General features: G+C 36.5%; 1 long non-coding RNA gene across 1 annotated transcript in view; it reads left to right on the top strand.

Moving 5' to 3' along the window:
- The window catches only part of LOC141279638 (uncharacterized), a 38,118-nt gene extending 13,437 nt beyond the window's left edge, over positions 1-24,681 (top strand). Inside the window, exons 2-3 of the long non-coding RNA XR_012334221.1 lie at positions 17,853-18,041; positions 24,661-24,681. This is a non-coding gene — a long non-coding RNA (uncharacterized lncRNA). The remainder of the gene's footprint in view (positions 1-17,852; positions 18,042-24,660) is intronic.
- Positions 24,682-24,987: the final 306 nt, after the last annotated feature.

The following is a 24,987-nucleotide window of genomic DNA, read 5'->3' as shown; positions in this document are numbered from 1 at the left end:
ATCCCCTCTCCTCGCGCACCAGGAAACAAAGAGGTAAGAAAAAGTCTCTTGCCTCTTCGGCAGGTCCAGACTTTTCCTTGGACTCCCTCCTGGCTAGCCGTGGTGCACTAACCCCCAGCAAGCTGTGTTCGCGACGCCAACCCCAGTCCTCTCCCTGCGTTGGTATCTAGTCTCATTCTTCGTTCCGACCGAAGCCCGAGACTCAGCTCCCAGCCCCGCCCGCCCCAGTTGTGAGCAGACAAGCCTCTTGGGCTGGTGAGTGCCGCTCAGCCCTGATCCTCTGTGCGGGAATCTCTCCGCTTCGCCCTCCGCACCCCTGTTGCTGTGCTCTCTCCCACGGCTCCGAAGCTTTCCCCCTCTGCCACCCACAGTCTCCGCCTGCGATGGGGCTTCCTAGTGTGTGGGAAACCTTTCCTCCTTCACAGCTCCCTCCCACTGGTGCAGGTCCTGTCCCTATTCTTTTGTCTCTGTTTATTCCTTTTTTTTTTTTGCCCTACCCAGGGACGTGGGGGGTTTCTTGCCTTTTGGGAGGTCTGAGGTCTTCTGCCAGCATTCAGTAGGTGTTCTGTAGGAGTTGTTCCACGTGTTGATGTATTTCTGGTATCTGTGGGGAGGAAGGTGATCTCCGCGTCTTACTGTTCCGCCGTCTTCCCGATCGCCCCCCTATACGCTTTAAATGACTGGATTTTATTTTATGTAAAGTGCCTCAACTAATTAAGAAATATAGCTATTAATTATTGGGGTAAACGCTCATTCCGCTAATTTGAGGGCTCAAGAATACTTTCCTGAATATCATACTTTTGTTGACTATGTATAGTACTGTTTATTATGTGACTATATATAGGATGGTTCATTATGTATTAAGGAGTAATAATAGCATTTGTTGAGTGCCTAATATTTTGTAAACACACTGTCAGGTGTCAAGGATGCCAGTATGACTAACAGCAGTCTCTGCTGTTTTACTGCTTGACATCCCTTGCAGGGCTGGAGCTGTCCTTGGCCATACAGTGCCAGATGGTACCAAAGCCCACACTGTGTATTCCTCAAGAGCAATGTCATTCATAAACAAAATTGTGCACAAAGTTGTAGGCGAGTACTTATCATCACAACAATCAAAAAAGTCTGCAAATACACGTTCATCTGTGCTTTTCCAATTTTTATTCATTCTAAGCTGCTTTGGGGATCCTGAGAATCAACTCATATCCCTCCTTTGGTTGTCCCATGTAGAAAATTTGAATCTTAGTGATTTTGAAATAATCCTTTGAGTCCATAAGTCTTCTGCCTCAGTAAGTTGATTCTAAGTCTGGGCTTGTGTGGTATGGCCATGATGATCAACTCTGCTAGAACCAACATCGGCCAAATGGGAGGGACAACCCAGATGACTATAAACATTTCTTTCCACTCTTAAACAATGATCAATTAAAAAACAAGAACCAGAAATGTAAGCTTATTCATGGTCAACACCAGCGACAAGTCAGAAAAATCCTGACCTGTGTCTCAATGCCAATATTGGTTGAACTGAGTTTTTATAGTCAATTAAATCACTATTTTTATGTTCAAATACTTATCTAAAGACACAGGGTTGTTTTTTTTTTTCTTTTAGTGAGAGATTTTAAAACATGTTAGTTAAATTTTATCAGATATACAGTGAGTAATAAATAAAATGAATATGAATTAGGATGAAAGTTGGAGATAAATATGTAAATTTAGTGAGGTGATTTTTTTATATAAAAAAATAGAAAATGTTAACACCTACATAAGTGAGGTGAAAAACAGTTATTTTTAAATTAACATTCATGTTTTCAAAGAAACATTTGAGAGCTTATCTGAGGCTAAAATGTTATTCAGTAATAATTTGGTTTGGTAGGTAAAAAGTGAGAGGAAAAAAGGAAATGAGTTTAAAGGAAATGATGGAAATCATCTACGTGCCTACTTAAGACATTTCTAAGTTTAGGACATTTGGAAGAGAAAATATGGGGGATGAATGAAACTAGCAGATACCTTACCCATCTTGTTTTCTTTCTTCTTTACTTCCTGTAATTCATGCTAATTTTTTTTTTTTTTTTAGAAAATCTGTAACAACAAAAAGTATGTTCTATAAAAAACCAAATGTTAATCACACTAACATATCAGCATGATTATATCTTTGTATATCAATGCATGAATATCTGCTATTAAATTAGTATTACAAAGGTGCTGTGACCAGAATATGAACAATATTTCTATCATGTGAACAAACTCTATTTTACTTAAATATTTCCTTATTTTCACCATACAGATTATTGTAATACATCCCTAAATAAATAATACTGTAACCAACATTGTACATAAATTTGTGTATATCAGTCTGATCATTTCCTTGTAGTACCTCCTAGAAGTAGAATTAGTTATTAAAAGGGAACCAATATTTTAAAGGCTTTTAAATGTATTTCCATTTTTTTTCCAGAAGGATTTTAACAATTTATAATCTCATCACTAATATGTAAGCATATTTATTTTACCATGTCCTTGCTAATAACGTGCATTAACATTTTTTCGTATCTTGTTAGCTTAAAAGCTAAAGGTTGTGTAAGTTTTCATTAATTAGACTAGCTGTGAAGATATATTTTTGTTATGTTATGCTATTTGTAGTTTTTACTTTATAAATCAGCTATTCCAGTTCTGTCCTATAGAAATAAAAACAGAGCTACTATTTAATTTAAAAATTTTCCAGCAATCACATTAAAAAAAGTATAAAGAAATATGGAAGGGGCTTCCCTGGTGGCACAGTGGTTAAGAATATGCCTGCCAATGCAGAGGACACTAGTTCGAGCCCTGGTCTGGGAAGATCCCACATGCTGTGGAGCAACTAAGCCCATGCACCACAACTACTGAGCCTGTGCTCTAGAGCCCGTGAGCCACAACTACTGAGCCTTCGTGCCACAACTACTGAAGCCCATGTGCCTAGAGCCCATGCTGTGCAACAAGAGAAGCTACCACAATGAGAAGCCCGTGCACCGCAACGAAGAATAGCCCCCACTGTCTGCAACTAAGACCCAATGCATCAATGAAGACCCAACGCAGGCAAAAATTAAAAAAAGGAAAAATCTTTTTTTTTTTTTTTTTTTTTGCGGTACGCGGGCCTCTCACTGTTGTGGCCTCTCCCATTGCGGAGCACAGCCTCCGGACGCGCAGGCTCAGCGGCCATGGCTCACGGGCCCAGCCGCTCCGCGGCATGTGAGATCTTCCCAGACCGGGGCACGAACCCGTGTCCCCTGCATTGGCAGGCGGACTCTCAACCACTGCGCCACCAGGGAAGCCCGGAAGAATCTTTTTAAAAAAGACATATGGAAAATTAATCTAAGGTATTTAGTCGACTTAGCCCAGTTACCATTTCAACGTGTAATCAATATAAAAATTATTAATGAGAAATTAAAACATTTTTCATACTAACTCTTTGAAATCTTCTCTGTATTTGGCACAGTATATCTCAATTATGACTGATCACATTAGTCGTACTCTATCTTATCTCAGGTGTATTTCTGAGACAACAAAACTGATTTGGAAGTGTCAAAAGAGGAACAGGAGAATAGAGTCAATTTTTACTGGATGTGAGCCTAGGATTTCCTTACCTGATCATGCCTTCATTTTGGAAATAAGAATAGATTCTCCTGTCAGTAGTCCAGTAACAGAAAGTGAGGACCAGCTCACCTAGAAAGATGAAGATGGAATTCGTGCCCCAGGAAGTTGAGCTTGAGCTCAGCCATGGCACACTAAGCCCCCTCAGAAACAAATAGCCTTTCATCCTCTTTAATATACAGAGCAACTCAATTCTCCCAGGTCTCTAACCCACCCTGCACCTCCAGATCATCTGGAATTGGAAAGTGAGGAGAGCCCTTCTCTAACATAATCCATTCTCTAACCAAAGCATTTATAACTTTTGCATAGCAATAGTTAGGGATTCTTGATTTTTCCCATCCAGTTTGTAACATTTCATTAAAATTCAATTGGTCTCTCTATATTAAAAAAAAAACATAATGAAGTTATTTTTGTTGAATTCACACATACTATATTTGAATCTTTTGCTCTCTATATATACACATATAGAATCTCTGTGTACATAACTATATTTATATATCAATATATGCACATTATATAGAAAGAAAATTTAAATATTTTATATTGATAATTAAATATACATGTTCATGTATATGTAAATATGATACACACACATATCTACACACATATACACTCATATGTAATATTCTCATAAGCCAGTCATGTAACAAACAACTCTGATGCATAAAAACTTCATTATTAAAGTGATAAACTACTGAAATTGAGCGCTGTTTCATTTACTTACATGAGAGATAATATGTTTCCTTAGCATGGACTAGATTTTTTCTTAGTTAAAAATGTTGCTTCCTGGAAAGACTCTTTCCTAGAAATGTTTCCTGACTGAATAGAAGACACACCTCTCTGAAGGCAGCACCTTGAGCAGGATTGAGGCAGGCTGCAGGTACTTGGTGTGCTTGCCTTATCCTGGCAGAGACATGGGGCCTAAAAGGAGATAGCTTGGATATATCTGCTGATGCTTGAATCTTACGATTTTGTGAGGATTCTGTCCCTGTCTCTGCCCCTGCTTGTGTATCTGTGGCCATCAGAGACAGTTTATTGTATACATGATAGGGCACTCACCACTCTCCTTTGCTCTGCATGGGAGAGATCCCTGTAGTCTCAAGAATGCCCCTCTAGAGGCTCTTCCTGGACCTGGAGTTTCCCCTTGTACTGATTTTCTCCCAGGTTATGAAGTCCAGGCTAAGCCCCAGTTTCTTCTCTTGGGATCTAGTCAGTGGTTGTCAAGGGCTCCTGAACTTCAGTCCCCCACTGTGCAAAAATACAGCTCTGCTTTCTTCTGGGCTTGGGTTTTGCTCAGAGAATGACCTTTAACTGGTTTCCTGAAGAGGACCCTCCTTTCATTTGCTTTTTACCTGGTATATAGCCAAAGAAAAAGCTCCCCATCCACTTTCCAAAGTGACTCTGTCAAGAAGCCTTTACTTCTGTGGCAGGTCCTGAAGGAACTTGTTCACAGGGTGTCTGCTGAGCCCCTTGGGCCAGGTTGTTTTTCCCTTGAGTTTGAGGGATCCTCAAACCTGCATCACTTCCTCCACGTATTCCTGCTTTGGGTCCTTTAGGGTCTTTTCCTTCTTGAATTAAGACTAAATTCTTGTCTTTTCTGGAGTTCAGAATCTAGAGCTCCAACTGCCACAGGCTGCTCCCTGTGGACCCTGTGTAGACTTTCGGCACCTGAGAAACTGATGTGTCCTCACTAGATGTGCTCTGAGGATGGACTGTAGGGCATTAGGAGTTAATCTACTTGAGGCAAAGTAGCTTGAATTCAATGAGACAGGTTCCCTTAGAACCTTCTATTCTTTCTTGAGAGTTCACATATCAGATGTTTCTCTATGTAAAAGTAATTGATTGAGAAATATAGGAAGAGGAACAAGAAATAGAGTTAGTCTCTGATGGGCATGTGTCTAGGATGGCCTTACCTGATTTATGACTTGATTTTCCTAAAGTAACATTGATTCCTCTGTAGGCAGTAGAGTAACATAAGGAGGAGTCCCATTCACAGAAAAAAGTAGAAAATGGATCAGTGCGCCAAGCAGTAGAGCTTGAACTCAGCCATAGGAGAACCTCATTTAAAAAGATAGCCTGAATATTATTATTCAGTCTTAGAAAGGAATGAAATTCTGATATACCCTACAATATGGATGAACCTTGACAACATTCAGCTAAGTGAAATGAGCTAGCCACAAAAGGGCAAATGCTGTGTGATTCCACTTATATGAGGTACCTAGAATAGGCAAGTGCATAGAGACAGAAAGTACAATAGACGTTACCAGCGGGCTGAAAGGAGGAAGGAATGGAGAGTTATTATTTTATAGGTACAGGATTTCAGTATCGGATTATTAGAAATAAGTTCTGGTAATGAATAGTGGTAATAGGTGTGTAACAATCTGAATGTACTTAATGTCACTCAGTCGTACACTTAAAAATAGTTAAAATGGTAAACGTATGTTATATATATTATATACCACAATACAAAAAAAGAAGATAGCCCTCTATCACCTGAAGCACACTGAAGCACCTCATGCACTCTACCCAGGAGTTCTAGACCCTCATCGCTGAGCTATAGACATTCACAAGGGTTGGGGGAGATTAAGGGGGAGGTGAGTCTATAGTCTTTCCATCTGCCAGCAGCCAAGCAACTCCATCTACTCTTCTTGGGTCTGGATCATCTCTGGGCTTTCCTGTTTTCCAACTTCATCCTTTCATTGTATCATATATTTACCTTAATGTACTTTTCTGTTCATTCCATCTGTATCCCAGGTATGATCCTGGTTCCCCTTTACCACTTGGGAATCTCAACTTGAACCTCACTAATTCTACAGCTTTCAAAAGTCTTAATTCTCCCTGGAATTTCTGCTAATTCCAAGATACCTAGACTCCAGCATCTCCTTTGACCTCAGCTCCAGCTTCCCCACATTGCATGTATTTGCCTTAACCTGGACATAGTCCCCTTTTTATTTCCCCCAAAAGAATCCACACTGATGGAAAAGGATTAGTGAGAAATGTAACATTTACTAAAGCACTGCAAGACTGAAAACGATAGAGACAGGTGCATAGAAAACATCATGGTAAACTACTTAAAAATTCCCCTTTGTATTCCTTATGCAGCAAAGTCCTTTTGGGATACCCTGTCCTTGAGGGCTCTCAAATCCCACCCTTGCAACTGTGCAGGCCCTTGTCTCATCCATCTCTCTCACCTCTTTTTCCAAAGTCATCTTCATGATGACTCCTTCAGCTAACTTTTCTATTTCTTCTCCATTCATTGAACAGAGAAATTTAGCTCTCCCAAATATCTACTTCAACCTGCAGTCCCCAAACCATCCTCCCTTGAGAAGAGAGGCTTCTTTTGCAGATTTATTTTTTATTTTTATATATTATCTTGTTGCAACTTTATTAAGGTATTACTTATATACCACAAAATTCACTCTTTTAAAATGTACAATTCAATGGTTTTTAGTATATTCATAGAGTTGTACAAATAACATAATCCAACCTCTTACGATAGTAGTTAGAATCAGATATAGGAATATATACAATATATTTTGTTTGAAGTCACACCTAGTGTTACTCTATGAAACATATCCTGATTTTTTCATCTACTTTCTAGCTTTTTACAGAAATAACAATTGCCTTTTCTAGACTATTAAAAATGATTAATGATATTATTTTCTTTGATGGCTTTTATATGTCTGTTTTATCTCCCTATCTTAGCTGGTCATATAACAGAGTTGTGGTCCTTACAGCTTCATTATTAAGGTTATAAACTGTTGAAATTAAGCACTGTATCATTTCCTTACTACCAAGCCTTCCTACCCGTATGTTGAGGCTTTATTAGATCTCACAGCTCCTTTCTTTGTCTGTCTTCTGTATTAACGGCTACTCCACAGTCTCCCATGACCTTGGTGTGTACACTTCAAATTGACACTCTGTCTGCTTTTCCTTGACTTCAGGAGTTCTCAGTATTCAGAGACATCCTTTTATTTATGCTTGTACCTCTTGTAACATCCATTATGGATTGGTTGCCCATTTGATTGGTATTAAAGGTCTCAGGATTCACAGATGTAAACATTTCCTACAAATTTGGTTTGAAGATAAGTTCCAGAAAAGAGTTTTCAGGTCAGGATAAGGAGCTATAAAGATGGTCCACCAAATATATTCTCCAAAAATATGAATATCATAAGGAGAAAAAGGCTGAGAAAGGCTGACATTAGAGGATATTAAAGATAAAATGGCAACTAAATACAGTATGTGATTCTAGACCTGCAGTATCCAATATGGCAGCAGCTGGTCACATGTGGCTATTAAAATTATTAATTGAAATTAAATAAAATTAAAATGCAATTTATCAACAGTGGCCACATTTCAAGTAGTCAATATGTATTTGTGGCTAGTAGTTACTGTATTTCACAAGGCAGGTCTATTCATATACTTTGCACATTTAGAATATATAATTCGTTTGGAAGAATTCCTGGGCTTCAATGCCAGATACTTAATAAACATTTTGGTAACATATCTTGTAGCTAAAATTTGTAGTCCTCAATAATTTATTCCTGTATCTGCTAAATTCACAAAATCTACCCTTGTAAAATTTAAATAAGAATGACATACTTTTTTCAATTTTCTGAGTTGACTGTAAAATGCAATTTACAGACAACTTTTTAGAAAGGCACTGTTGCTTTAAACCATAAAAATACTGGCTAATAAAGAGATACATGTAACCATATATTCAAGTGTTATTGGGAATTTGTAGTTGTGGTTACCAACAAAAGGGAATTTTAAAATTGGCATCTTCAGTTTTCTAATTTTAAACCCCCTTAAAATTCTTAAAGTAACTGTGTCTCAGAATATCTGTTTTTATGGAATGATCTTGATTTAGCAAAAAAACGAAGGAGTGCACTTAGAAAAATGTGCACAAATTCTTTCCTAGGACAATGGTCTTTTCTGTCAGCTCTGGTTCTCATTAATAAAGAACACTGTGCTCAATAGTCATTGTGCATGCAAGACCATGATAATGTTGCACTAGCAAAGAGCACAAATGCCTAATTTTAAAGAGTAATCCTTTTGCATTTATGATCTGTACATCAGAATCAAACCTCAATGCATTTCTAGCTTTTGGTAGTGGTAAAGTCATTTATCTAAAAAATATTTATTTTTAAATGTTTGGAAGCACTGGAGAAAAACTCAATTAAAAAGAAACCAAACCCAGTGTTGGTTTGGGTTTCAGTGTCAGTTAATACAATTTTGAAAGTCGTTGTTCTGATGGGTTCTCTGGAAGTTTCCTGGGTAATGACCAAATATATTCTGAGAGAGAAGTGGATGAGGGCCCATAATTAGTGTAATAAGTCATCTTGGTAGACCAATCAACTAGTCTTGCCCTAGCTCTGATTAAACAAACTTTTTAGGAAGTTCAAACTGCCACAAACCATCGATTTTAATGAAAAGAATCTGATTGGTAATTTGAATAGGATTGTATTAATCAATATCATGGGGTCAACCAGCTTTATTTTTGACACTGTATAGATTTCAACACGGATGTAAATAGATTAAAGTATTGATTTTGAATTTTTTTTTGTTGAGCATCTAGTATTATGCCTACTGTATAATGTCTGCTCAATAAATGTTGAATGAGTAAATAAATAATTTTAAAAATTTTGCTTTTGGATATGAAAATACATTAAACCTAATATGCCTCTAGAAGCAATTTCAGCAAAATACCACATGATGGGGTTGCTATTCTATGAACAAGGACTTCTGAAAAGAAAATACCCTTGCTGCATTTCTGGTTAGGGTGAAATAATTTAGGGGTAGGTAGAAAACATTAATTCAGATTTGTCAAAAAAGTTCACCTTCCTTTTTTCGGTTAAATATTGTATAATTGTTTTAAAGCAGATGCCTTTAAAATTAATAGAGCAGTAACGCTCAAATGTGGATCAGATCTGAATTGCACAAAAGTTCGAAAAAAACCCCAACAGATCATTTTGCCTTACCTTGGACCTTCTGAATCGGAAATACTTAAGGAGTAAGAAGCGGGATCCATATTGCAAAACAAAAAACAACCTAAACCACCTCACCTGGTTCTCTGTCTCAGCTAGAATTGGGACTCTAAACTAGTAGAATGTTTTATTAAATTTATTAAATTTTTGCCTGTTATAAATGGTATGTTAGAAGGAAGTAGGAGAATTGTTTGGTAGCAAAAGAAAGGTACTTCGAACTGGGTGAGAGACAAGAAAGAGATAGGAAAAGCAGATGTGATAATTTATAAGTTATACAATTGGGGGGCCATTTAGTGTATGGGCAATTATTTCTGTAACTGCCTGTGGTCCTTAAGAATTATTTTAATGCACATTACAGTCGTTGACATTCATAATGATTCCACTGAGTCATTTGTTTCCAGAATACTTTTTAATACATTTCCAAAGATCCTTATGAGAACAAAAGCCACCAGCATGAATAAAAAAATAAAATAAATAAAATAAAATAAAATAAACTTTCAAATTACTCCCCAGAGTTGTAATTTACTATGCAACCTCTTTACCTCCTATTGTATAGTTGAACTTCAAGGCAAAACTCTGTCTGCTTTTTACTTTGAATATTTGTTTATATATCTCTGATGGCTGAGGGCAGGGTCTATATATTACTTATCTTTTGTGTGTGTGTGTTTAACACAGTGTTTTACCAAAAAGAGACATTTGATTTATTTGACTTCAAAACAAGCTCAGATAGCTGGAAAATTCATTCATATCTAATTCTCCTGAAATTTCCAAGAATTGAGGCTTATTTTATTACCTTATTATTTTTTATTAGGTGAAGCAGGAAGGGATTTGTGTGGAATGACTTCTCTAAAAATTATCTAGTTAGAATTCTTTCCTTTGTCTCAGTGGTATGATTCTATACCTTGATATTCCTTATCAATCAAAAACAATAGAATGTCTTAAGAATATATCAAATAAGTGCTTTAATTTATTACACTACACAACAGTAACATGACATATAGATTACATAACTATAGATAAATATTTCCAAAAAATGCCAGAATAAATTGAATTTTTTAAAAAAGAGTGACTTTCTAAATATATTACAAGCTATGAAAAATACTTATGAGACTCTAAAAAACTATATTATACTATTCCTCAGGATTGAATGGTGTATTAACCCTCCTGTGTTTTGAGTAAAGCATTTTGGATGAAGCCTCTGCACCTAGAGAGAGAAGAGAATCTAAAATACTTATTTTCATGATGTTTTCCTCCTAGTTTTTGTTCTGATATTAAAATTGCATGGAGATTGATAATCCAGTCAGATTTAACTTCTGTTAAAAACTAGTCAGTGTAGGATTTATGCATGATCCATATTTTGCCAAAATATAATTAGTAGTTGGAAAAGATAACTCACATGTGGCAGAAGGAAGTCATCCCGTAGGTTATGATATTTTTTCCAGATATGATGGGTAGTACATACATTTTAGGTAAAAAGAAATTTCAATTTACAAATTTAATTCCATCAATCTCTTATGTTTGGAACAAAATGTGATTTGTTCAAATATTTTGTCTCATTATCTTTAATTAAATTCTACTTTATGAGACTGAATTTGTAATGACCTTAATAAGCATAAGGCAAAAATGATAGTGGTGTTTTAATTTAGTGCTTACAAAATCAATGGAGCTGAGAAGGGGCCTTATGCCCCTTCTATCATTTATTGCACTGACAGTTTAATTAGAATTTGAAGAAACACTTTTGAGCAAACTTTAATGCATGTATTAGCTAAGATTACGTAACACTGAAAGGATCTGCAAATGTCTTCAAAGATGACCATTTCTTTTTTTATTGTAATCTAAATATTAATTAAATGTTAATAGGGCATCTCCTGTCAAACCGTGGTCCTTCTTTTTCAGTATTCTAAACAGTACTGTTTGGCCTCCTGTTATTTGTGACTCGAAAGTGGTCTTTTAAACATTGTGTTGCTTTCCTGTTTTGTTTTTTTTTTTTTGCAATTTGCATATGATGTGTCAATTAACACATGAAGCTTTTTTGTGATGCACATGTTATGAACTCAATTATTTTAGTAAAGGGAGAATTCAGAATTACAGGTAAGGTAATCAACTAGTGTATCAGCCTGCTGGGAGTTCATAGAAAACTTGGAAAAGAGATTGTAATCCCAAAGTGTATAGAACGTGATCTTTTTTAGACATGGTTCAAAAAAGTTAAGGTATTTGTTCAAAATCACACAGCTACTAGTAAAACCCAAATTCAATCCCAGGTCTATCTGATGTCTAAGCTATTCTTTCTTCTACACCACATATATGGATTTATTTAGAGATAAAATAAATATGTGTGTTTTAATTTGTAAATTATGCACAGCAGTAGATAATAAAAGAAACAATAAAATGTGTAGTATAAGGTTAAGTAGGAAAGAGAAACGTCATAGATGCCCTGATACGGAAGGAGTCTTAGCAATGGAGGGGCTTGCCTGACACCTAGAGAAAAGGGAACCACAAGAGGTCATGGACCATGTGCAAGGATACCAGGAGCGATGGGGATGAGAGCTTAAGGAGAACAGCAGAAACTGAAAAGTCAAAGGGAAAGACACATTCAACTTCGTAATTTGGCCTAGGATCCAACCCTGCCTCAGTCTTGCACTTTATGGTTTAATTCCTCCTCTGGTCAAAGGATTGACAAACTGCGTGATCTTCTCTTCTCAGGAGACCCTCAGTTGAATTCATAGTAGGGGATGTGGACCATAAAGCATAGAGACTTTTTAAAAATCTTACTTTTCCCCCAAACTGAAAGAGATCTCAGATAGGAAGTCAGCCTTTATTGTAGCAGTAAAAATGCTCCTCTTTATTTTCAGCTAGTTGGCTGAGAGACTGCGAGTGATGATGAATGATTGCCCTTGAGGAAAAGGAGTCCATTTAGATGGACGTGCCTTGGAGGTGATGCCTACGGGCCGGGGTCAAGACTCCTCACAGACTCCTTAAAAGCCTTCAAATGAGTGTTGGTTTCAAAGGACAACGAGAGAGAAACGCACTTTGCAACTTTTCAGCCCAAAGTCTATTTCTGGGGTTCTATCTTAGAAGAAGAAGGATAATATATAGAAAGAGGAGGCGGCACATAAAATAATTGAACAATTGTTCAAAATTAATTTGAAAGGCTAATTAAATATAATTGGATGTGTTTCTGGACATGAATCAAAATCAGAAGCTTTTCTTTCTCCTTCTTTTCTCTAAAGCTCCTTGGAGGTTCTCCTCCAGTTTGGATACATCTTGACCATTGCAGCTCATGGAGCTGAAGATAATTTAATGCACTCCCTGAGGCAGGCTGTCTCTGGGTTGAGCAACAATATAGCCATAGAATTACAAAATCATAATGAAGACAATAGGGAGATCATCCATTCATTCTTACCTAACCATCCCCAAACTGATTATAGGTTGCTTTTAAATTCAGTCAAACCTTATCAGATGCTGATTTTCCTCTGCAGTAAAGTAAGTAGCTTAAGTCTTCTGTCACTTAGGAATATATCCAGTGTGTTCATATCCTTAGCTTCATACCTGCTACTCATTTGTCCACGCACTTGTTGTATGTCTCCATGACTTAAGGTCCTATGAAGCATGGTTTATGGCTGTTAATTTTCTCTGCACAACACATAACGAAGAAAGTTTTGTACAAGCACTTCTCTATAGAGTGATAATGTGGGAAAACTATTACTTTGGCAATTTGGTTAATTCTTACCACAATAACATCATGTAACAAACTATCCAAAAATTTGGAGACTTAATAATCATTCTCACTCTTCCACTTGAAGTGCAGATGAAGTTTGGCTAATTTAGTCCTGGCTTGGCTAGCTTGTCCTCCAAGCCGCAGGTTGGGGTCAGGTCTGCTCCACATGACTATTCTATTATTAATATTTTGCGATGTTTGTTTTACCACATATATGTCCAGCCCTATATCTCTCCATCCATTACTCCATCTTATTTTTATGTATGTCAAAGTAAGTTACAGACAGCAGACTATTTCACATCTAAACATGTATGAATGAATATCATTATCAAGAGTTTAATATTTGTTTATGTTTTAAGTACAATTTATATACAGTGAAATATTGAATATTAAGCATTCCTTTCTATGCGTGTAGATAAATGTAGACACTAGTGTAAGACACTTGACTATAACTGTCAAGTTAAAGAGCATCATAATGACCACAGAAAATTCCCTCACTGCCACTTCACAGTATGTCCTCATATTCCAATCTTCAAAAGCAACCACTGTTCTGAATTTGTTTACATAGTATAGTTTAGCCTGTTCTAGAACTTCATATGCATGGATTCATACACAGGAAATCAAATGTATAAGGCTTGTTTTATTTAGCATAATATTTTGAGCATTCTTATGTGTTTGCATAATCAATAGTTTCTTTTTAGTGCTGAGTGGTATTACATTGCATGAAGCTAACTGTGTTTATTCATTCTCCTGTTGGTGGATGTGTGAACTCTTTCCAGTTTTTCACTATTTTGAATAAAACGGCCATGATCATTTTCATAGATCTCTTTTTGTGAACATATGTTTTCTTTCATTTTAGTAAACATATGAGAGGAATTGCTAGTAAGTTTATGTGATGATTTAAAATATTTCTACAAATTCTTTGACACTCTTTTCTTCAAAATTGAGAGCCTAATTCCACTCCCCTTAAGTGTGGGCAGGACTTGGATTCTTCTAATAAATATTGTAGAATACGGAAGGACTGATAGTGCATGGCTTGAGAGACTAAGTCGTAAAAGGTATTTTGACTTTCTCCTACTTTCTCTCTGGGCTCACTCACTCTAAGGAAAGCCAGCTGACATATTGTAAAGACACTCAGGAAGCCCTATGAAGAGAATCTTGTGGTGAGAAAATAAGTTCTCTTTTCCAACAGCTTGAAAGCAACTGAATCATATGAGTGAGCCATCTTGGAAGTGGGTACTACAGCCCCCTCAAGGCCCTCAGATGACAGAAACCCCAGTTCACATCTGACCAAAACTTCACAAGAGACCCAGCTAAGCCGTCCCTGAATTTCTGACCCATAGAAACTGTGTGAGATAAGAAATAATTATCCACTTTGCTTTAAGCCATTAAGTGTTGAGCAGTTTTATATGAAGTGATAAATAACTAATACAGATTTTGTTACTTATGGTTTCCAGCTTGACCTTGTTCTCCTTCATTTTACATTCATCTTCCCTTCTTAATTATCTGCCTTATAGACTTAAGCTTGAAGACAAAAACGTTACAGAGATTGTTTAACCAGCTCCCACAGTTGCAGAGGATCAAATTGTTTTAGTGGTTTGCTTCTCTAATTGTACTCTGACTGATACAGAATTTGTTAACAAGAGTGGTTCCAAAGGGACAGATCTGAAGCATAAGTTCTATGAATTGTTTCTGGGTTATTTGGGATTGTTTCTTTTTTAAATTTTATTGAAGTATGGTTGATTTACAATGTTGTATTAATATCTGCTGCACAGCAAAGTGATTCAGTTATACATATATGTGTGTGTGTATGTGTGTTCTTTTTCATACTCTTTTCCATTATGGTTTATCACAGGATATTGAAAATAGTTCCCTATGTTACAGAGTAGGACCTTGTTGTTTATCCATCCTATATATATACTAGTTTGCATCTGCTAATTCCAAACTCTCAATCCTTCCTCCCCAACTCTCTTACCCCTTGGCAACCACAAGTCTGTTCTCTATGCCTGTGAGTCTGTTTGTGTTTCATAGATATGTTAATCTGTGTTGTGTTTTAGATTCCACATATAAGTGATATCATATGGTATGTGTCTTTCTCTTTCTGACTTCACTTAGTATGATAATCTCTAGGTCCATCCATGTTGCTGCAAATGGCAATATTCCATTCTCTTTTATGGCTGAGTAATATTTCATTGTACATATATACCGCATCTTCTTTATCCATTCATCTGTCAATGGGCTTTTAGGTTGTTTCCATGTGGAATAGGTTCTTTAATCAGATTAAACTTAAACATTCATGACTCTATTTTTAAATAGATGAAGGAGGCATTGCTAGCCCATGACATTCAGTGGCAATGCAGTTATGCAAATTATTATTATCTTTAGAAACTGTAATCACGTGCCTATTGAAGGAAAATCTTTGGTTGGCTAGGTATTTGATGTTATAGAATATTTGTGTGTGTGTGTGTGTGTGTGTGTGTGTGTGTGTGTGTGTGTGAAAACAAGAAGTATGATAGGGTAAGTTGATTGGTTCTAAGTGTGCTGGGAAACCTAGGGGAAAATGATGAGCTCAGTGCTTTTAATTCCCAGTTCAAGATTCCCATAAGAGACTTGAAAGCTTCTGTGATTGCCCTTCAAGAAACCTTTTTCCTCTACAATCACAAGGTTGAGATTTCTGAAAACCAACTCAAAGTCTATTCCTAGAGATGGCTGTATACCACACAAATTGAATGAATCAATTTATCAATTAATTAGTCAATCCTTGCCTAAAGAACTTATAGTGACCTCCCCTATGGTAGTTGCCTTGCAAGGAACCGCTGGTTGTCTTCAGTACCGACCTTCATTTTCTCCCCTTGCTTGTAGACCGATAAGTAGACTGAAGTACAACAAAGCCCAGAGGGCAAGATTTAAAAAAGAAAAAAAGTGTTATATACACCATAAGAATTGCATGGCCTTGCCAATTTATATCAAGAAAATCTGGGAGATAAGTGTGTGAATAGATCTGAAGGATATAAGAATCATTTTTAAATGTTTTGTTGCTAATATATTTTAATACAATTGATTTCTGTGTATCATTCTTATACCTTGCAACCTTGACAAACTCACTTATTAGTTCTAATAATAGCTTGAGCCAGTTGGTGCCTCAGAGCTTTTTAAATGAAGGGGACGCCAGATCTCATTGAGGAAGAACCTCACTACACTGCCAGAATTTTACTGTTTATCTTACTCCTAGCCTTCCACAAAGGGACCTGTAGTTACTTACTACGGTGAAGGGAAAATAATCTAACTTTTCAATAATTGCTAGAAATCACTGTGTTATACTAGTCACAATAGTGATTTATGGAGGTCAAGTTATCATTGGAATTTTGGCTCATGGCCATCTCAGAGTGGGTCCAATGGGTCCCCTGTTCTACTCTGTGGTTAATTCTTCAGTTCCATAATGTATAATTGGAATAGTCATGCGCAGAAACTAGCAGAATCCCCATGTTGGTTCCCTGAAACATGGAATGTGGGCTATTTTGATAGGAATGACCAAACAGAAGCAACTAGAACTGCCTCTACCCTTAAAGTACTAAACCCAACACAAAACCACATTTCTGCAGAAGTGGTAGAGATTGTGCCACCATCAGGAAATAGTAGTGATGATCCCTATCATATCCCCATTCAACCCACCTATTTGGCCTGTGGAGAAGACAGATCAACCTTAGAAAATAATGGTGGATTGTTGTAAACTTACTTTTAGTTGGTTACTCCAATTACAGCTGCTGCTTCCGTTGTGGTTTTGTTGTTGGATCAAATCAATATAACCCCTTGTATATGGTTATGACCAGCTGTTGCAGCTATTGATTTAGTGAATGATTTTTCTCTTTATATCTGTTAGTAAAGATCTTAGGGAGGGGATTGCTTCCAGCTGATAGGACCAACAATACCTATCCTACAAGGCTATATCAGCTTTCCAACCCTGTGTCATAATCTGGTCCTGGGACCATGGTCACTTTTCTATTCCACAGGACATCATGTTGGTTCACTGTATTATGTTGTTGATAATACAACATAATACCCAATAAGGAGCAAGTGGCAACTGCTCTAGATATTTGTACACTAGGGGTTGGGAAATAAATACTACAAAGAAATTCTGGGGTCTGTCATCCTCGTGAAATTTTTAAAAGATCCAGTGGTCTTGAGTATGTCATATTTTTTTTCCAACATGAAGAACAATTTGTTTTAGGTAACCTCTCCTATCACTTAGAAAGGGACACAATTCTAGTAGACCTATTTGGGTATAGCCCTAGGTTTTGGAAGTAAGGATAATATTACATATAAATTAGCAGATATCCCGGAACACAAGTGACCTTTACTCTCAGGGTGAAGGCCAAGAAGAATGTAATTTTCAAAGAAAAGTTATGTCCATTCTGTGGCAATATGGGTAGAGTAAAATGGCTACATGGTGTTATTGGATAGATATGTGAGACATCCTCCTCCTACGCACACACTATAATAACAGTGGCTGTATTTACTGTATTATTCAGAAACAGGAAGCAGAGAGACTTCTCCAAATGGTTAGCCATAGAGACCAGGAGGAAGCTCAGAATAGTCTGCACGACCATGTGGAACTGGTACAGAGGGAATAGTAGTTGCTGAAGAAACAGTCAACAAGATGAATTTCTTCACCAAAAAGATGAAGCGGACATCCTCTGCCATCAATACCTGAATATAAGGTAAGGCCCTGGGAGTTTGATCATAGGCACAGGTGAAGAAGAATGGGGTTTATAAGCCTAGGGATTTACTTAAAGAGATGGAAAAATAACTTCGGTTAATCTGTATATTATTAGATTAAGTTTTCTGCAGTGAATCAAAATGGAGCTCAGGAGCTAAACTCAGTTCAATTGTTTAAACACTGAAAAAGCTCCAAATTTGATTCACAGTTTTTTAACGTATTATGAAGACATGCTCAGTGAGTGTGAAACAGTATGCATGATGGTGAGAGAAGCCTGCTCTTTAGCAGACATTGGTAAGAAAGCTCAAATAACAAGTAGAGGTTGACTGGGGCAACAGGGTGGGGAGGCACAGTCCGGGCAGAGGGAAAAGTGTATGCAAAGGCACTGATTCGGGAAGTGGCTTTCTTCCTGGCTCATCCCAAAGAAGCTCAGCAAGGCTTTGGATTTGTGGTAGAGGGGTATACTACATCAAGGAATTCAGTGTTTGTATTAGTTTTTTTGAAACTGTATAGTCGCTATCTTAGTCTGTTTGGACTGCTGTAACAGAATACCATCGGCTAGGTGGTTTATAAACAACAGGAATTTATTTGTCACAATTCTGGAGGCTGGAAAGTTCAAGATGAAGGCACCTGAAGATTTGGTGTCTGGTGATGGTTCACTTTGTCCTCACATGAAGGAAGGGGTGAGAGAACTCTCTGGATTCTCTTTTATAAGGGCACTAATCCCATTCATGAGGGCTCCACCCTTATGATCTAATCACCTCCCCAAAGCCCCACCTCCAAGTACCATCATATGGGGGATTAGGCTTCAACATATGCATTTTGGGGGAACACAAATGTCAGTCTACAGCAGTCTCTGATTGTCTTCAAGTGGATCAGATGTATGATTGGATTTTAATTTTAAGGAAATAATGCTGGCTGTTCTATGAAGAACGGACTAAAGGTTGTGGTGGATAAGAGAGCTGGTGGCTGTATGAAAAATGAACTGAACAGAGGAAATAAAAATTGTAGAGACTAACCAGTAGGTTATTTCTATAGTCTAAATAGCAGGTGATGGTGTCTGGATATTTCTGGGTTAAAGATTAGAAAATTCCAAGGTCATAATGATTTTTAAAAATAAAGATTAAATCTCTTTGCTCTTGGTGAAGAGAACTTTAGTAACTTTCAGGTATTTAACCAGGTATTTACTAATAAAGTTCCCATTCTCTTCCATTCACCCTTTTGAACTTTCTGCAAATTTGTGTGAAGTCATTCATGCATCTTCAATTCATGAGAACAACATAGCAGAACGTGCGATGTTCTTACTTCCATTATACTAGGAGTTAGCGCTTTTTGTAATGATGTGTATGAAATTAGTATAGTAATAAAGTAATAAAGAAAATGTATCTGCTATAAAGTAGGGGTGTTTAGCTGAAATGTTATAATAAAGGAGTTATTATTTTTTAACTAGGAAAGACTTTTCTTTGCATAATTTGGCATCAGAGTTTTGAACTGAATTTGAACTTAGTGGTGTATGAATTAGTATCCCCTTGCTTAGATGTGACTACATTTTTTTTCCAAGAAAAACAATTTGAAAGCCTTGGAAAAAAGCTCAAAAAATCCTCTTAATATATCAAATAACTCTTACAAAACAATTCTTTGATGTTAAGTGTGAAAGTATCAGAAACATGGAGATTAAATTTCCTCTGGGACATTTCTACATGAACAGAAAAAGTGCTTAGTAAAACACCTTTTGGGTTTTGCCTATTCCCAAAAGTATTTTAAAAGGAAAACAGGCATTTAACAAATCCAAGAGCAGCTGAATTTTTACATCCTTTACAGAGACATATTGTGTTACTTAACTTCTTTTCCAGTTCCTTTAGTTTGATTCTTTTAATATATTTGGATTTCCTAAATTTTGCCAAGTTGGTTTTAGTTTTGGATATATATTTTCAGATAGGACCAACAAAATGACCAGAAGTCATTGGCAACAAAGATGCTCCTCCGAGGAATTTCTGAATTTAAAGTATAATATCCTTTCCCTGTTTACAACCACACCTTCCTCATTAAATGTAACTCTCATTCAGTGAGATCAAAGCTAACCCTGAGAAAACTGGTATAGAGTCAAAATATGTGGGCTCTGAGTAAAGTTGGTCCTGCATAAAATGCACCATGGAAACAACATGCATTTCTTAGAGAATCAATGTTGTTTCCCTGAATTCTCTTATTCAGTGACTTAAAAATTTTTATTGGTTTGTATTGGTCTCCATGATTCACTTTTATTTTCAAGAAAATAAGTGTTCATGAGGAAGGAAACTAACAAATGAACTGAGCTAAGCACTTTACATATGTTATATTAACATTATATTTGAGCTGGTGAAATAAGAATTATTTTCCTTATTTTCAGATGAGCAAACAGAGTCAAAGGGTCAATGTTCACACTCAGGAAATAGTGGAACTGAGTTTTAAATTTTGACTGTTCTTTCCACTCTCAAAGTTACGGCTCTTTTTACTTTTCTGGTTTTATTTTTTCTCCTGTCATTTAAAGATGAATTTTGCTAAGGATCTGTACTTGGCTTTCTTTTAGCTATGGTTCCTCCCGATATGATGACATCCAATCCTAGATTTTCACTTAATACCTCTGAATAGATGATTCCTATGCATCTGTGCACTTTCCGTCATCACCAATATGTCAGGTCCTAATTGAATTCAAATTTAATTTTACAAAAGAATTTCTTAAGTGTGTAGGTCACTTTGAAGAATTTTACATCTTTAAATCAATATCCCCAGTGGGTAAGGTAAGTTATCCAATAGTAATACTCATATTTAAAATGGGCTTATATTCAGACTTGTATGAAAGTTTGGATATTTGTGTGGCATACAATTAATAGTAGATATAAATCTTGTTAGAGCAGATGTACTAAAGTCTTGATTTCACATTTTTATATGGGAGCATTTTATTTTTAGAGTGTAATATAGAAAAATATCCTGAGATGAAAGAGTTCTGAGTTTATGCTTTCATTTTAACATTTCCCTCCTTATACTGCATATATATATACACACGCTTATAATGAAAGCATATTTTGACCTCTGCCATTGAAACAGAGTCCTACAGAGCTTCTTTTCTCTGACATATGAGATTCTTTGGCAAGAGTACAACTGAATTTTCTCAGCTTGCTGTATCTCCTATGAGACCAGCAGGAGAGAAAACCAATTGGCAATTCATTTCCCAGTTAGCATGCTTCCCTTTCTGTGTTTCAAACGTGCAGTCCCTTGTAAAATCTTATACTGAACTTCCATTGGATTCTTGAAATATTCAGTTCCTCTGCTGTATGATATTCTCACGCAGACAAAAAGGTTCAATTATAAAAAATATGTTCCATTAAGGACTGTAATAAAATATCACATTATGGTTATATGAGTACCCACACCTCAACCAGTGATAATAGAAACCATTACACACTGTGTGGTAAGCTACATAACCATTCGTGAAGCTAATCCTAAACCTTTGAGCAGTTTGGCCAAATTTCTCTAATTATCTTCAAGGTTATATCACTGCTATCATTGTTAATTGTATTTATTAATGTAATAGTTTCCTAAATAGAATTTAATGAAACAGTATATAACTACTTATTATGAAAACTTCATAAACATTTTTGAGTTTTTAATAGGAGTCATAGATATATAGAAAACTCAAAATTATTTCACTTTTTAGTGGTATAAATATTTAAATTACTTTTAAGTAGTAGTTTATTTAAGGTTGTTAGTTATCTTTTTAGAAAATAAACTTTTAATTTAAAAATTATTTTAAATTTACATAAAAATTGCAAAGATAGTACAAAGGGTTCTTGTACACTCTATGCTCAGTTTCCCTTATTATTAATATCTTACCCATGTGGCACACTTATCACAATTAATGAAACTATATTGATACTTTATTATCAACTAGATTCCATACTCTATTCAGATTTCTTTAGTTTTCACCTAATGTACCATTTCTGTTTTAGGAACCCATTCAGGATAGAATACATTTAGTCCTCATGTATCCTTAGTAAACTCTTTGCTGTGATTTTTCTCAGTTTTTCCTTATTTTTGATGACCTAGACAGTTTTGAGGAGTACTGGTCAGGTATTTTGCAGAATGTCTCTCAACTGGAATTTGTCTGTTGTTTTTCTCATGATTAGAGTGGATGATGTTTATGGGTTTTTAGGAGAAAGAGCACAGAGATAGAGTGTCCTTCTCGTTGCATCACACCAAGTGTATATACTATCAACATCCTTAACAATGTTGATATTAACCTTGATTATTTGGGTGAGGTCATGTTTGTTGGATTCCTCCATTGTAAAATTGCTCTTTTTTCGCCTCTTTCCATACTGTATTCTTTGGAAGAGAGTCACTGTGCACAGCCCCATTTAAAGAGTGGGGGATTAATCCCAACCTCCTTGAGGGCAGAGTATCTACATAAATAGTTTAGAATTCTTGTGCATGGGCGATTTGTCTGTCTTCTCCCATTTATTTATTTATTCATTCATTTGTTTATATAAGTATGTGCATATAATTATATATGTATTATAGTTATATAATAATATGTAAACATATTATATATCATATTTTTTAATATTATATGAAACAGAGGCTTGGATAGGAGATTGCAACTTGTGTGTGACTTTTAGGTCATAATTCTAACTCCAAGAGGCTTATGTGGCAACTTTGAAGGATAACTTTGGATTTATTGAAACAGCCAGCCAATCATGATAAGAAAATCTTTTCCAATACAGTGAGTTCTCTGGTAATGTTGATAGCCTGGAACTGGGGCACATAGTTGAGTATAGCTTGTCCAAAGGCAAAGGCAACAAAATTAGCACGGAAAAAGTGAACAAAACACACTCAGTGAATGGCATTACTGAGAAAGCTGGACCTGCCGTCTACTCCAGTAAAGTCAATCACCCCTTGGGTATGTTGACCCAACACAGACTGAGTACCAAGGAATGATTGAGATCGTGGAGGAAGGGGCTATGAAAGGTGAGGTCTATCCATTTGTCATAACTGGGACGGCCAACAAAGGAGACTGATCTCTTTACTATCTCTATGGTTTTTATCTTTTCCAGAATGTCGTATAAATAAGCTCATAAAGTATGTAGCTTTTTTGGACTGGCTTCTTTCACATAGAAACATGCATTTAAGATTCATCGTGTCTTTGCATTAGTTTTACAGCTCAATCCTTGCATCATTGAGTAGTATTTCATTGTATGGACGTACCATACTTTGTTTATTCATTCACTTGTTGAAGAACATTTACTTCCTTCCTATTTTTGGTGATTATGAATAAAATGGCTATAAACTTTTACATGAATATTTCTGTATTATATAAATTTTCAATCAGTCCAGAAGTGTGATTGAGGGGCCATATTGTAAGACTGTATAGCTTTATAAGAGTTTGCCAAGCTGTCTTCAAAAATGGCTATATCATTTTTCATTCCTGTTAGCAATAAATGAGAGTTTATGTTGCTCTGTGTCCTTGCCAGCAATCAGTATTGCTATATTTTTGGATTTTGGCCACTCTAATAGATGTGTAGTGGTATCTCATTGTTTTAATTTGCATTTCCCCAGTGACAAATAATTGAGCGTATATTAATATGCTTATTTTCCATCTGCATATCTTCTTTGGTAAGGTGTCTGTTCAATCTTTTACCCCTTTCTAAATTGGGTTGTTTATTTTCTTATAGTTGAACTTTGATATTTAAAATTTTAAACTAAAAAAGGGAATATTCCATTGCAGATTGTATTCTGAGATATATTATTACATTTATATGACCTCCAAATATAAAATACCCTTCAAATCACATTTGTCTTGACTGTACCTTTGTGATAGAAACCCTAATATTAACTGGTCAAAATTGAACTGATACTTGTAAATCTCTCTTGGAGCTCAATGGGGTCATGTTACTGCCCAATGCAAGTGTTATATTACTTCTAAAAACCACCCTCTATTTCCTTTATCCTTCCCATTGGCTGGAATGTGCACATGATTGCTATCACCTGAGGAGCCACCTTGGTCCTTGAGATAGGACACTAAGAATGGTAGTAGCGGGCTTCCCTGGTGGCGCAGTGGTGAGAGTCCGCCTGCCGATGCAGGGGACGCGGGTTCGTGCGCCAGTCCAGGAAGATCCCACATGCCGCGGAGAGGCTGGGCCCGTGAGCCATGGCCGCTGAGCCTGCGCATCCGGAGCCTGTGCTCCGCAACGGGAGAGGCCACAGCAGTGGCAGGCCCACGAACCGCAAAAAAACAAACAAAAAAAAGAATGGTAGTAGCAAGACAAGGTAGCCTGACTCCACGACAGATTCATAGAGCATTGCTGCACAGCTGCCTACCTTCAGATGCTTACATGAGAGAGAAATACATTTCTTTCTGCTTTACATCACTATTCTTTTAGGCCTCTGTTGCATGCAGCAAATCTAATCCTAATCTTTTAGGTCTCTGTTGCATGCAGCAAATCTAATCCTAACTGAACCAAGATCTGCCCTTAGGTTTGCTTAGTTGTGCCTTCTATGTGTCCTCTTAGCATACTGTATTTTCCCCATTGTGGCACTTTTCATATTTTATGGGAAGTTCTCATTTCATTGTTTTCCTCCCTCACTAGGATATAAATTCTATGAAAACAGGAGTCCTGCTTGTTGTTCTTTATTCTCAGATCTCACAGTGCCTAGCCAATGGTTAGTATTTTCTAAATTTTTATTGGATAAATCAATGACTTACTAAATGACCATCATATAATTAGAACTTTTATACGAAGATCCAAAGTTGTTTTTCTGCGTACGTTCTGTCTTCTCAATTATTTTAAAAGCCTCAAGGGAAGAGACCATGATTTATAGCACAAAGATCAATATAGTCAGTAAATCCTTGATGATAGCACCACACAGCTAAACAACTCAATTAAAATGTATAAAAGGTAGTGTGAGATGTAGCC

The sequence above is a fragment of the Tursiops truncatus genome, chromosome 10, assembly GCF_011762595.2.
Source record: "Tursiops truncatus isolate mTurTru1 chromosome 10, mTurTru1.mat.Y, whole genome shotgun sequence".
Lineage (NCBI taxonomy): Eukaryota > Metazoa > Chordata > Mammalia > Artiodactyla > Delphinidae > Tursiops > Tursiops truncatus.
Note: the sequence above shows the minus strand (reverse complement) of the source record. Positions and strands in the feature narration are given on the sequence as shown.